The sequence below is a fragment of the Callithrix jacchus genome, chromosome 12 (assembly GCF_049354715.1).
Source record: "Callithrix jacchus isolate 240 chromosome 12, calJac240_pri, whole genome shotgun sequence".
Taxonomy (NCBI): Eukaryota; Metazoa; Chordata; class Mammalia; order Primates; family Cebidae; genus Callithrix; species Callithrix jacchus.
In genome coordinates this window covers 10,065,582-10,077,649 of record NC_133513.1, presented here as the reverse complement: position 1 = coordinate 10,077,649, position 12,068 = coordinate 10,065,582, and the positions used below count along the sequence as shown (strand labels likewise).

The 12,068-nt window shown below is 42.1% G+C and overlaps 1 pseudogene; it reads right to left on the bottom strand.

Annotated features, from left to right (window-relative positions):
* Positions 1-565: 565 nt before the first annotated feature.
* On the bottom strand, positions 566-873 carry LOC108594037 (thymosin beta-10 pseudogene; annotated as a pseudogene).
* Positions 874-12,068: the final 11,195 nt, after the last annotated feature.

Here is a 12,068-nt window from a genome sequence, read left to right as displayed (position 1 = left end):
GCTCACTGCAACCTCTGCCTTCCGGGTTCAAGTGATCCTCCTGCCTCAGCCTCCCAAGTAGCAGGGATCACAGGCACCTGCCACCATACCAGGGTAATTTTTTAATTTTTAGTAGAGACAAAATTTCACCATGTTGGCCAGGTTGGTCTCAAACTCCCGACCTCGTGATTCATCTGCCTCGGCCTCCGAAAGTGCTGGCATTACAATATTTAGGCAATTTTAAGTGCATTTTGCACACAGTCCCGTTTAATCACAACCTCATTTTACATATGAGTATTCTGAGACTCAGAATGGTGAAATGGCTTGCTCATAGCCACGTAACTTGTGTTTTAAGTTGGGATCTGAACGCAGCACTCTGCCTCGTTTGTGCTGTTCTAAACATGTCATTATCTCACCTTTTTTTTTTTTTTTTGGCCACAAGGTGTGTTTTATTTTCATTATTCATACAAATAATTTTCTATAATATCCCGGGGCAGACCGGAGAATTTGGCAGTCCAATTGGGGGGGGTCCCTTCAGAGACCCACAGGCCGGTGGCATCGGCGCGGAGTGCCCAGGTTCACAGTGCAGCTTGTGGCTCGTGTCCATCTTGCAGGTGGCTCTTCCTCCACATCAGGACTAGGGTCTCGAAGATGACGGGGGCAGGAAATCCTCCAGGCTCTTAGGAAATTTCACTCCTCTTCTCCTGCTCAATGGTCTCTTTGGTCAGCAGGGTGTTCTTCTCCTGCGTCTCCGTTTTCTTCAGCTTGGCCTTATCGAAGCTGGCGATTTCTCCCATATCTGGTTTGTCTGCCATTTTCTAAAAACAATCCGTACGGTCCCGCTCCAAGATCGGGCTCCTGGTGCTCCCACTCGCTTTGCTGCAGCAAGAGACCTATCTCACCTCTTATAATGGCAGTGTTCAAATTAATGGTAATGATTCAAATTTTGTTTGCGTTTCCCATACCTGGATAATGAAATTGTCAATCCATCCAAAGTCTTACTAAAAATAATTTCAGGAGTTCAGAACACGGAATTTCTTCTCATTTGTGTCTGTTTAGCCTTGCAGCCCGCAAAGCCACCAATCATGGTGCATCATGCCTGGAGCTGGAGCCCAGGATGAACTATTGATGTTTCCCTGCTAACAAGTAAGAACTGCAGCACTCTTGAGATTGCAAATCCCTAAGGTTACAAACCAAGGCTATTCCCTGCAGGCTTCACAATACCAAAGTCACAATGTGGTCTTGGCAAAAGTTAAGGAGAAGGCCTTTCTTCCCTACCCCAGACCCAACTTAGTCTCCTAGACCCCAAATCAATACTGCTTGTGTGTTCCAGTCTCACACTTCATTGTATCAACTGTTTCACTGGCTTCCGGCTAGAGTCCCTCTCTTCCTAGACCACAGACACATTCATGGGACCACATCCAGGATAAAACTAGGCCCTTCTTTGTCATGCAATCCCTGTTCCAGCTTTACCTTGATGAGTGGCAAGGGGGGTTGAGATAGCCAACTGTGCTACCGGCTGGAATTTAGAGTTTTGGAAGGTCTTTGAGTAACATTCAAGAATATTTCAGAACTAACAGGACTCAGAGAAAAACCCTTCTGGTCAATGGAAAGGCTCAGTAGAAAGCATCCTTGCATCATGAGGTGCCAAAGAGGGAGAAGGGACCAACTTTAATTATCAACACATTTGAATATCTTCATTCTGAACGAGACACAGGGAGGCTCAGGTGAACCCTGAGGGATTTCCAGCCAAAAGCTGGCTAATCTCCAGTTAAACAGGGCCATTATCTCTCACTCCCCGGGAGAAAGTCAAGCAGAACTGATTTGATTAACAGCAGATTAACCTCGCTAACACAGCCATCCTGGGTTTTACACCTGTCACTTTAGTATGACAATTTATATTTATTCAAAAAGCCATGAGACAGTAAATTAAACATTGCCCTAATTAGAAAAGTGTCATATGTTACAGTGGAGAAGGCACCTGATCTAATTTTCCAACAGGCCCTGTGCAAAGAATATGTCAGAGTGGCATTAGTAAAAGCCCTATAAACACCAACACTCTTGGGAGGAGAAAAATCTGGGCCACTGATGTTACATTTTTGTTTGCAAGAGGAGAGATTCAGCATGCAATCCAGCAAGCATTGATTGCACCCCTGCAAAGCACCTGGCAATGTACTGTAAGTTGGGGCTCAGCTGGAAACCAGAGGGGGCCCCTGCCCTGTAGAACGTCAGAATCTGGTAGGAGAGATAGAGTAGAACATGGGCCATTTTTATTCAGCTTGGGTGAGTACATATTCAGTGCTGCTAGGGCACAAAAGACGTATACTTGATGAATGCAGTCTTGGGGAAAGAGTGACAGAGAGATCGTCTTATAAGGTAATTTTGTCTGAAGTGGCGCCTGAAGATGACAGCATATTTTTCCAGGCTGTGAGGAGCGGTGAGGAGGAAATAGGACATGCACAATCCTGATTGTGAGATGATACCTTGTATATGCAGGCAATTTTTGGTTAGTTTAGCGACATGTGAGCATTGAGGGGAGGTGAGTCAGTTCATGAAAAGCAATGACGACCTACAACACACACACTTAAAAATTAACATGTGGCCAGGCGCGGCGGCTCATGCCTGTAATCCCAGTACTTTGGGAGGCTGAGGCGGGTGGATCATGAAGTCCGGAGATTGAGACCATCCTGGCCATGGTGAAACCCCCTCTCTACTAAAATACAAACAATTAGCTGTGTGTGATGGCGCTCGCCTGTAGACTCAGCTACTCAGGAGACTGAGGTTGGGAAATTGCTTGAATCCGGGAAACAGAGGTTGCAGTGAGCCGAGATCGTGCCACTGCACTCCAGCCTGGCAAAAGAGCAAGACTCCGTCTCAAAAAAAAAAAAAAAAAAAAAGATACAGCTTACAAACAGCAAAGGGTATAAACCTACATGCATGGTTTGATGCATTCATATATATGGATGCCTCCATAGAAACAACTCCTATATCATTGCATGGAATCATTCTATATATTTATTCTTGCTCTGGGTTATTCAGTATTGCCCCTACCGCCCCACCAAGGTGACTCTTCTAATTTCTATCACCAAGTATCACGTTTGCCTATTTTTGAATTTATATATGAAATAATGCAACATACACATTTTTACATTTGACTTCTTTTATTTAATATTTTCTACGTAATAATATGCTCTTGTTGTGTTTCGTTTTATGTTTTGTATTGCTGGGCAGCCTCCCATCGTTAAATGCATCACGATTTATGCTCTGCCTGCTAATGTTAATGAACATTGTGGGTAAAAATGCATTCAGACATTATGAATAAAGCTATGATTAATTTTCTTGTACATGTCTTTTGGAGGATATTGGTGTTAATTTCTGTTGAATGTATATTCAGGTGTGGAACTGTTGTATCAGAGGGCAAGCTCAGCTTTAGTAAATACTTCCAAACAATTTTCCAAAGTGGTTATATCACCAGCAATGTAAGAGGATTCCAGTTGTTTCATATTCTTGCTGATATTTAGTATTGCCAGTCTTTTAAAATTTAGCGGTTGTGATGGGTGTGTATTAAAATCTTCTTAAGGTATTTTCTTTTTGAAACAGGTTCTCACTTTCTCACCCAGGCTGGAGTGCAGTGGCATGATCTCAGCCCAATGCACCCTCAACCTCCTGGGCTCAAGTGATCCTCCTGCCTCAGCCCCCAAAGTAGTTGGGACTCTAGGCACACACCACCATGCCTGGCAAATTTGTTTTGCGTGTGTATTTTTTTGTAGAGACAGGATTTCAGCCTGTTCAGCCTGTTGCCCAGGCTGATCTCCAACTCCTGAGCTCAAGCCCTCTGCCCGCCTCTGCCTCCCACAGTGCTAGGATTACAGGCGTGAGCCATCATGCCCAGCCCGTCATGGTATTATCTTGTATTTATCTGATTACTAAAGATGTTGAACATCTTTCCATATGTTTACTGGCCATTTTGATGCTCTGTTTTGTGACATGTCTACTCAGTTTGACCAGTTTAACCGGGTCTCCTCTTTGTCGTTGTACTTTTTTCTTATAGATTTGTAGGAGTTCTTTATATATCGTGCATGCAGGTCTTGCGTCAGATAAGCATTTTGCAAATATCTCCTTCCAGGCTATGGCTTGCCCCTTTCTTCTCTTCACGTGTCTTTTTATAAACTAAGAAGAAAGTTTCTAGTTGAACTGCAATGGATAAATCTGGGTTTAGAAAAGCCGCTTTGCTGCAGTGTGGCCTGGGAGGTATGCAGCTCACACTTACCACTTGCTCACCATGTGCCATGCCCTCATGCAAACACCATATATTCAATTTGTCATTTAACCCATAAAACTACCATATGAGCAGAATAATTTGTTTTCCCCACCATGCAATAAGAAAATGGCACCATTAAGCCTGTAATCCCAGCACTTTGGGAGGCCGATCACAAGGTCAAGAGATCGAGACCATCCTGGTCAACATGGTGAAATCCCATCTCTACTAAAAATATAAAAAATTAGCTGGGCGTGGTGGCGCGTGCCTGTAATCCCAGCTACTCGGGAGGCTGAGGCAGGAGAATTGCCTGAACCCAGGAGGCGGAGGTTGCGGTGAGCCGAGATCGCACCATTGCACTCCAGCCTGGGTAACAAGAGCGAAATTCCGTCTCAAAAAAAAAAAAGAAAAGAAAGAAAGAAAATGGCATCATTAAGAAGGTAACTCAGGGGACTGAATTCACAGACAGTCACTGTAGAAGCCAGAACTGGAACCCAGAGCTGACTCTGATGTCTGTGCTTTTATTCATTGTACCTCGGGGCCCCTCAGCAGATGAGAGCTCCATGCAGCTTCTGCTGCAACTCAAGATTCTTTCTTTCTTTTATCAATCACTCCTGCTTTCAAGTTGTGCAAATTATTGCACAAAGTATCAGAATCCAGGCATTTTTTTCTCCTCAATCAATACATTGTAAATGGCTTAGAAAAATGATATGGGGATGAGTTTCACACTCCAAGAATGAAAGGTATCTTCAGATGCACAAAAACCATTTGCAACTAATAGACCAGCAAACTTGTTTATTCCATGCCAGACTTTGCTTTAAAAAGAACAGGGCTCATGTGACCCCGTAAAAGAACAAATTGATAAATTGGACTTCATCAAAATTAAAGGAGGTTTGCTCTTTGAAAGACACCATTAAGAAATGAAAACACAAGCTACAGAACTAGGAGAAAATATCTGCATATCACATGTCTGACAACAGCTTGTATCTAAACTGTGTCAACAATTTTTAAAACTCAACAATTAGAAAATAAACATTCTAACAGAGAATAGGCAGCTGATGACCTAACCCTGGAATTGCCTAATTCTTGATTTCTTGCTATAAAAGATCGTAAATTGCTAGTATTTAAGCCCTTTTTCAGGCAGTTTTTCTTTTGTGTTCAAAAGCATCTCAACTTATGCCTTTCTCTGTGTGATAAATAACCAGTCAGCAGAAGCTGCCTCATTGTTGACCAGACTGTTATTATACTAAACCCCAACCACTTTGTTGTATTTGGAGAGGGAGAGATTGAGAACCAATTATAGGCCAGATCTTCCTATAGAGAAGATATTGAGGACATATGGACAAGTAAAACAGCCACTGTTTTTAAAGGCTTGTTTTCTACTAATAGATATAGAGAAATACATAGAAATAGCCAAGTGGTTGATACTTCAGTAGAGTCTACTGGTCTACTAAAGTATTGGAGGATCTAAGGCATGGAATAATGGAGGGTCTAAGGGAAATGAAGTATTTTAACTCTGCCTGGACAATCCAGGGAAAGTGTAAATGGAGGAAGAACCCACTATGTTTTGAAAGCTGAACAGCAGATCAGCAGAGACACTACCGCATCAGGTCAAAGGACATCAGGTACTGCTGCAAACAGACCCTAAGCTTTTCCGGGAAACTACAGGTGCACCTTGCGTTAGAGGTCCCTGTGAGGTTGCACTGACATACAGAAGTGTGGAAGGGAAGACCAGAAGTCCTCCTGGCATGAGGCAGAAATGTATACAAAGGCCATGTCAAGAACAGCAGTGGTTTTGAATTTAGGAAACCGTCAACAATTGGGAAGTAATGGAAGTAATATTGTGTTTTTCCCTTTAAATGGAAGAAATAAGAAGATTCCTCCCTGCCCCCAGTAAAATAATCCAACCCATCTCAACCTCTCACAATAGATTATCTGGGTTCAACAACATAAACAGCTTGAAATGAAGCAAAACACCTGGAAAACTTATTTTGTAGCTGATCAAAATGGAAATTCACTGAATACTGGTGAAGACACTTGCAACAACTGGTATTCACTTGCAGCAAGTGAAGTTGGAAAGCAGTGCCTGAGGATTTATTTGCTTGACCCCATGAGCTCTAGAAATGAGATCTTGCTTGCCCTAGAAAACAACATAAGGGCCTCTTTCCTCTCCCACTTCCAATGGCCTCCTCTCACTGGAAGAGCAGATACCAGTGTCATATCTTCAAAGATTGGTGCTTTCATGTCGTGTGTTCAATAACTCTAGAGTTCAGGGATACTGAAGACCAGGAAAATAGGTTTGGCTTTTCTACATTGTGTGTGTGTGTGTGTGTGTGTACGTGTGTGTGTGTGTGTTTTGTTTCCTGGCTTAATTTTTTAAAATTTATTTTTATTGACATAATTTTTTAAATTTATTTTTATTGACATAATTTATGCATCATAAAATCCACTACTTTAAGTGTATAAGTCAGCGTCTTAGTACAATCACAGAATTGTGCAACCATCACCTTTATCTAATTCTAGAACACTTACTGGTTTGCTTCTTTTTTTTTCTGTGAGCCTTTAGTATTTTCATGTTGTCCAATTAATCTGGCATTGAGGGGTGGAGGAGAATTATAAGGAAAATGGAGTGGAGGAAAGGCACGGTGTCAGGCATTCGTGAATTCAAAGTACTCTGCATGTCTATCTCACTTGATAATGTCTTCCAGCCAGGATGATAACTCTTACTGTCCCACTTGATATATGACAAGAATCCTCGTTTCAGAGGCGTTTTGTGACGTGCCAAAGGAGACTAGCTCATAAAGGCCAGAATCCAATCCAGGGTTTGTCTGACTGCAGAGTCAAAGCTTTGTTCACCATGAGGATTTTTCCTATTTTTCCCTTTCAGAAATATGATGACCCCTTAGGACTTGGAATGGACGATGTGGTCTCATTTATATCCTGGAATGTGCCAGCCAAAAATGGCTCTGGAGGTGGTCTTGTCCAGAGGTCTTCCCTTCCACCTTTGTGATCTTGGAACTCATTAGGAATGGGTAAGTGCGTAGAAGGTGGAGAGAAGAGAGGAAGTTAGAATAAAAAGGAAGGGTTTGGGCCCTGATCTGGTTTCAACCAGAACAAAATAATGGCTCTCCAAATATGCCAGGTCCTGATCCCATGAATCTGTGAATATTGTGTAACAGGGTAAAAGGAGCTCTGCAGAAATGAGTAGATTGAGTCTTGAGATAGGGAAGTTAACTTGGATTCTCCAGGTTAGCCCAATATAATCACAAGGGTCTTTAAAAGAGGAAGGTGGGTGGCAGCTCTTATAGTATAATCACATACACAGGTGATGTGATTAGAGAAGGAGAGAGAGAAATAGAAAGGTTGGATGATGGAGGAAGGGGCTATCAGTCAAGGAATGCAGGTGGCCCCTAGAAACTGGAAAATAGATTTTTTTCCCTTAGAACAGGGGTCCCCAGATCCTGGGCCATGAACTGGTACTTGTCCATGGCCTGTTTGAAACAGAACCACACAGCAGGAGGTGAGTGGTGGGGGGTGGTGAGTGAAGCTTCGTCTGTATTTATAGCTGTTCCCCATCACTCACATTGCTACTGCCTGAGCTCCGCCTCCTGTCAGATCAGCAGCAGCATTCCTTTCTCAGAGGGGCGCAAACCCTATTGTGAACTGCATGTGGACAGGGTCTAGGTTGCATGCTCTTTATGCGAATCTAATGCCTGATGATCTGTCACTGTCTTCCATCACCCCCAGATAGGACCGTCTAGTTCCAGGGAAACAAGCTCAGAGGTCCCACTGATTCTGCATTATGGTGAGTTGTATCATAATTCCACTATATATTACAATGTAATAACAATAGAAGCAAAGTGTACAATAAAAGTAATGCACTTGAATCATCCCAAAATCATGTCTCCTCCCTGTCCATGATGTGGGAAGTTAAAAACTTCCTCTTCAAAGTTTCCTTTGTTGTTAAAGAATAAATCATAAGTGTGCTAATACCTCCTTGTTAAGCCCTATCCTATGCAGCTGTTAAACATGACATGCTTACAGGCACATAGTATATTCTATGTCCTTGTACTTTAACCAAGATACCTGTGCTGGACGTGCTCACAGGCATGTCCCAGCTCGCAGCCTAGAACATAAGTTATTTCATCAGTTTGTGAAGGCTATTTCCATGACTAGGAACTTAGCAAAGAACAGCAAGGGAAAGGAGAAATAATATCCTCGCCATTTAAAACAGAAAAACCAGAACAAGTTTATTTACATAGTAAGCCAAGTAAGAATTTCCAAGGAGGTCTCGTAAATGTTAAAGGCTACATAGAAGCTTAAGAGAACTCTAAGCTTTTTGGCATTTCAGAAAGAGTGTGACACCACACCGGACCTCCATCCATCAGAAAAATGGAGCAAAAACTAAAGTTATTCTCCACAAACACCTTAATGATGCTCTAAGAGGCTCAACCATCTTTTACACTTTGATCTAATAATTCTACTTCTAGGATGTGTAAATATATAAAGATATTCACTGTAGCATTATTTATAATAGAAATAAATCCGGGTAAAATTATGTCTACACAAGAGGTGAATGGTTAAATAAATTATAATCTATTAATATGATGGTATCTTACAGACCATCAAAATTATTTCATGAAGAATGTTGAATACATATTTATAACATAATTTTAATTGATGAAAAAGCAATATGCAGAACTTTATACAGCATACAGCAAAGCATGGCAAATCAATTTCATTCTTCATGCCATCACCAATTGGTTGGTAACAGCTGCTCAGAATTCTGTGTTAAAAAGCATTTCTCAGGCCTTGGGTGCACCCAGCAGAAATGATTAGCAAGGTCTATGTGGGCATAAAAAGGAGAACCATCACACCTGTGCTAGTAACTTGCCGTGCCAGGTGTATTCAGAATAATTTCAACGATGACACATGCAATATGTATTTATACACTTCAGTACTATAATGGACGGAGGAAAGTAAAGAACTGACCAAAACACAAATCTCTGTTGCTGGCCAGGTGCAGTGGCTCACACCTGTAATCCTAGCATTTTGGGAGGCTGAGGTGGGTAGATCACCTGAGGTCAGGGGTTCAAGACCAGCCTGGCCAACACGGTGAAACCGTGTGTCTACTAAGAATACAAAAATTAGCTGGGCATGGTGACACATGCCTGCAATCCCAGCTGCTCAGGAATCGCTTGAACCCAGGAGGTGGAGGTTGCAGTGAACCAAGATCACACCACTGCACTCCAGGCTGGGCCACCAAGTGAGACTCCATCTCAAACAAACAAACAAAAAATAATAAAAACAAAAAATCTCAGTTGCTGTCATAAGCAAAAAGCACGACTTGTTTACTTACAACTAAGAATTTCCGAGGCTTCCATCTAAATGGATTCCTTGGATTAAATAACACATAAATTATGTATTTATACACTTGAGTATTATAATGACACAGAGGAAAAATAAAGAACGGAGCAAAACACAAAATGGTATTGCTGGCCAGGTGCAAGAACAATCTATATGTGTCACTTAAAGACACATAAAGATTTCACACCCACTAGAACAGTTATAATCCACAAGGCCAACAATAACTAGTATTGGTGAGAAGGTGGAGAAGGAGGAACCGTCATCCATTGCTGGTGGGAATGCAAAATAATTTAGCGACTTTGCAAAACAGTTTGGTGATTTTCTAAAAAGGTAAACGCAAATGTACCTGGTGACTCACCAGTTCCTAGGTATTTACTCCTGTGTATTTTATTCTGGAGAAATGAAAATACGTGTCTGCACAAAGACTAGCACGTGAATAATCTCAACAGCATAATTCATAACTAAAAATGGGAAACAACCTTGATGTTCATCAGTGGGTCAACTAATAGGCAAAATATGGTACTGTTATACAATGGATTATTATTCAGCCTTGAAAAGGAAGTAAGTTCTGGTACACAAGCCCTAGTAACATTGTGCAAAATAAGCCAGACACAAATGACCGCTACTGTATTATGCCATTTATATAAAATGCCTCATAAGAGACAATCAGGGCCAGGCGCAGGGGCTCACGCCTATAATCCCTGCACTTGGGGAGGCCAAGGGGGGCAGAACGCAAGGTCGAGAGATTGAGATCATCCTGACCAACATGGTGAAGCCCCGTCTCTACTAAATATACAAAAATTAGCCAACCTTAGTGGTGCGTGCCTGTAGTCCCAGCTCCTCAGGAGGCTGAGGGAGAAGAATTGCTTGAACCTAGAAGGCAGAGGTTGCAGTGAGCCAAGGTAGTGCCAATGCACTGCAGCCTGGCAACAGAGCAAGACTGTCTCAAAAAAAAAATCAGAAATAGAAAATAGATTAGTGGTTACCTGAAGCTGGAATGGAAGTGGAGATTAATTGTTAATGAACAGAGGATCTTTTTGGGATGATGAAAATGCTCTAAACGGAATTATGGTGATGATTGCAAAATTCACTAAATTTACTGAAAACTATTGAGCTGTACAGCTTCAAAAGGTTATCTAATGGTATATAAGTATACCTGGACAAAGTTGTTCAAATATCTAAATAGGCCAGGCATGGTGGCTCATGCCTGTAACCTCAGCACTTTGGGAGGCCAAAGCCGGCAGATCTCTTGAGGCTAGGAGTTCAAGACCAGCCTGGCCAACATGGTGAAACCTTCTCTCTACTAAAAATACAAAAATTAGCTGAGAGTCGTGTTGCATGTCTGCAATCCCAGCTACTTGGGAGGCTGAGGCAGGAGCATCCCTTGAACCCAGGAGGGAGAAGTTGCAGTGAGCTGAGATCGTGAGATGGTGCCAGTTTACTCCAGGCTGGGCAGTAAAGCGAGACTAGATCTCACAAAATAACAAACGATAGATAGATAGATAGATAGATAGATAGACAGACAGACAGACAGACAGACGATAGATAGACAGACAGATAGATACACACACACACATCTATATAATTGAAAAAAGAAAGGGACAGAGAGAGAACAAAACAGAATGTTATCAATGCCTGTCAGTGATTGTTTCTTGGTGGTAGAATAGTGAAATGGGATTATGGAAGATCATTTCTTCTTTATGTTTTCCTTATTTCTATTTAAACATGGTTTTTTAAAGAAAACTCTTAAGTCCAAGGACACATGTGTAGGTTTGTTATGTCGGTAAACTTGTGTCACCAGCATTTGTTGTACTAGTCATTTCAGCACCCGGTATTAACCCTAGTACCCATTAGTGATTTTTCCTGCTCCTCTCCCTCCTCCCACCCTTTATCCTCCAGAAGACCCCAGGGTGTGTTTTCCCCCTCTACATATCTGTATGTTCTCATCATTTAGCTCCCATTGATGAGTGAGAACATGCCATAATTACTTTCCTCGAAGACGCTCATAATCAGAGGAAAAAACATCGTCGTCATCTATACCCCATCCAACCCCTATTAGAATCAGCAAACCTCTGTGATAGAGAGTAAGAGCTTCCTACTCTCATCTTCATTCCCAAAGGATGATACGATTGGACCAACCAGCCAAGGACACTTCGGTGGATGCCCTCAGTACATGCAAGTGAAGTTGAAGGTACTATTCCTGGCAAGCATCTCTCTCGAGTCCCCTAATAATCAGATGAAACATTTCACCTTCTGCATGCTTATTTTCCAAGCTTCCAATTTTCTAAGGCCATGGCCTCCAGGTTTTCTACGAAGCGCGTAGTCATGCTTCATGCTTGAGAAAAATCGTGCTGTTGCTATGTAAGGTCAAGACTGTGCACCTGTTCGACTCTTCTAGAGCCCCCGGAGAAATAGCCTTGCCAAGGTTTTCTCGACATCTCAGACTTCATGTGTTAGAATTGCT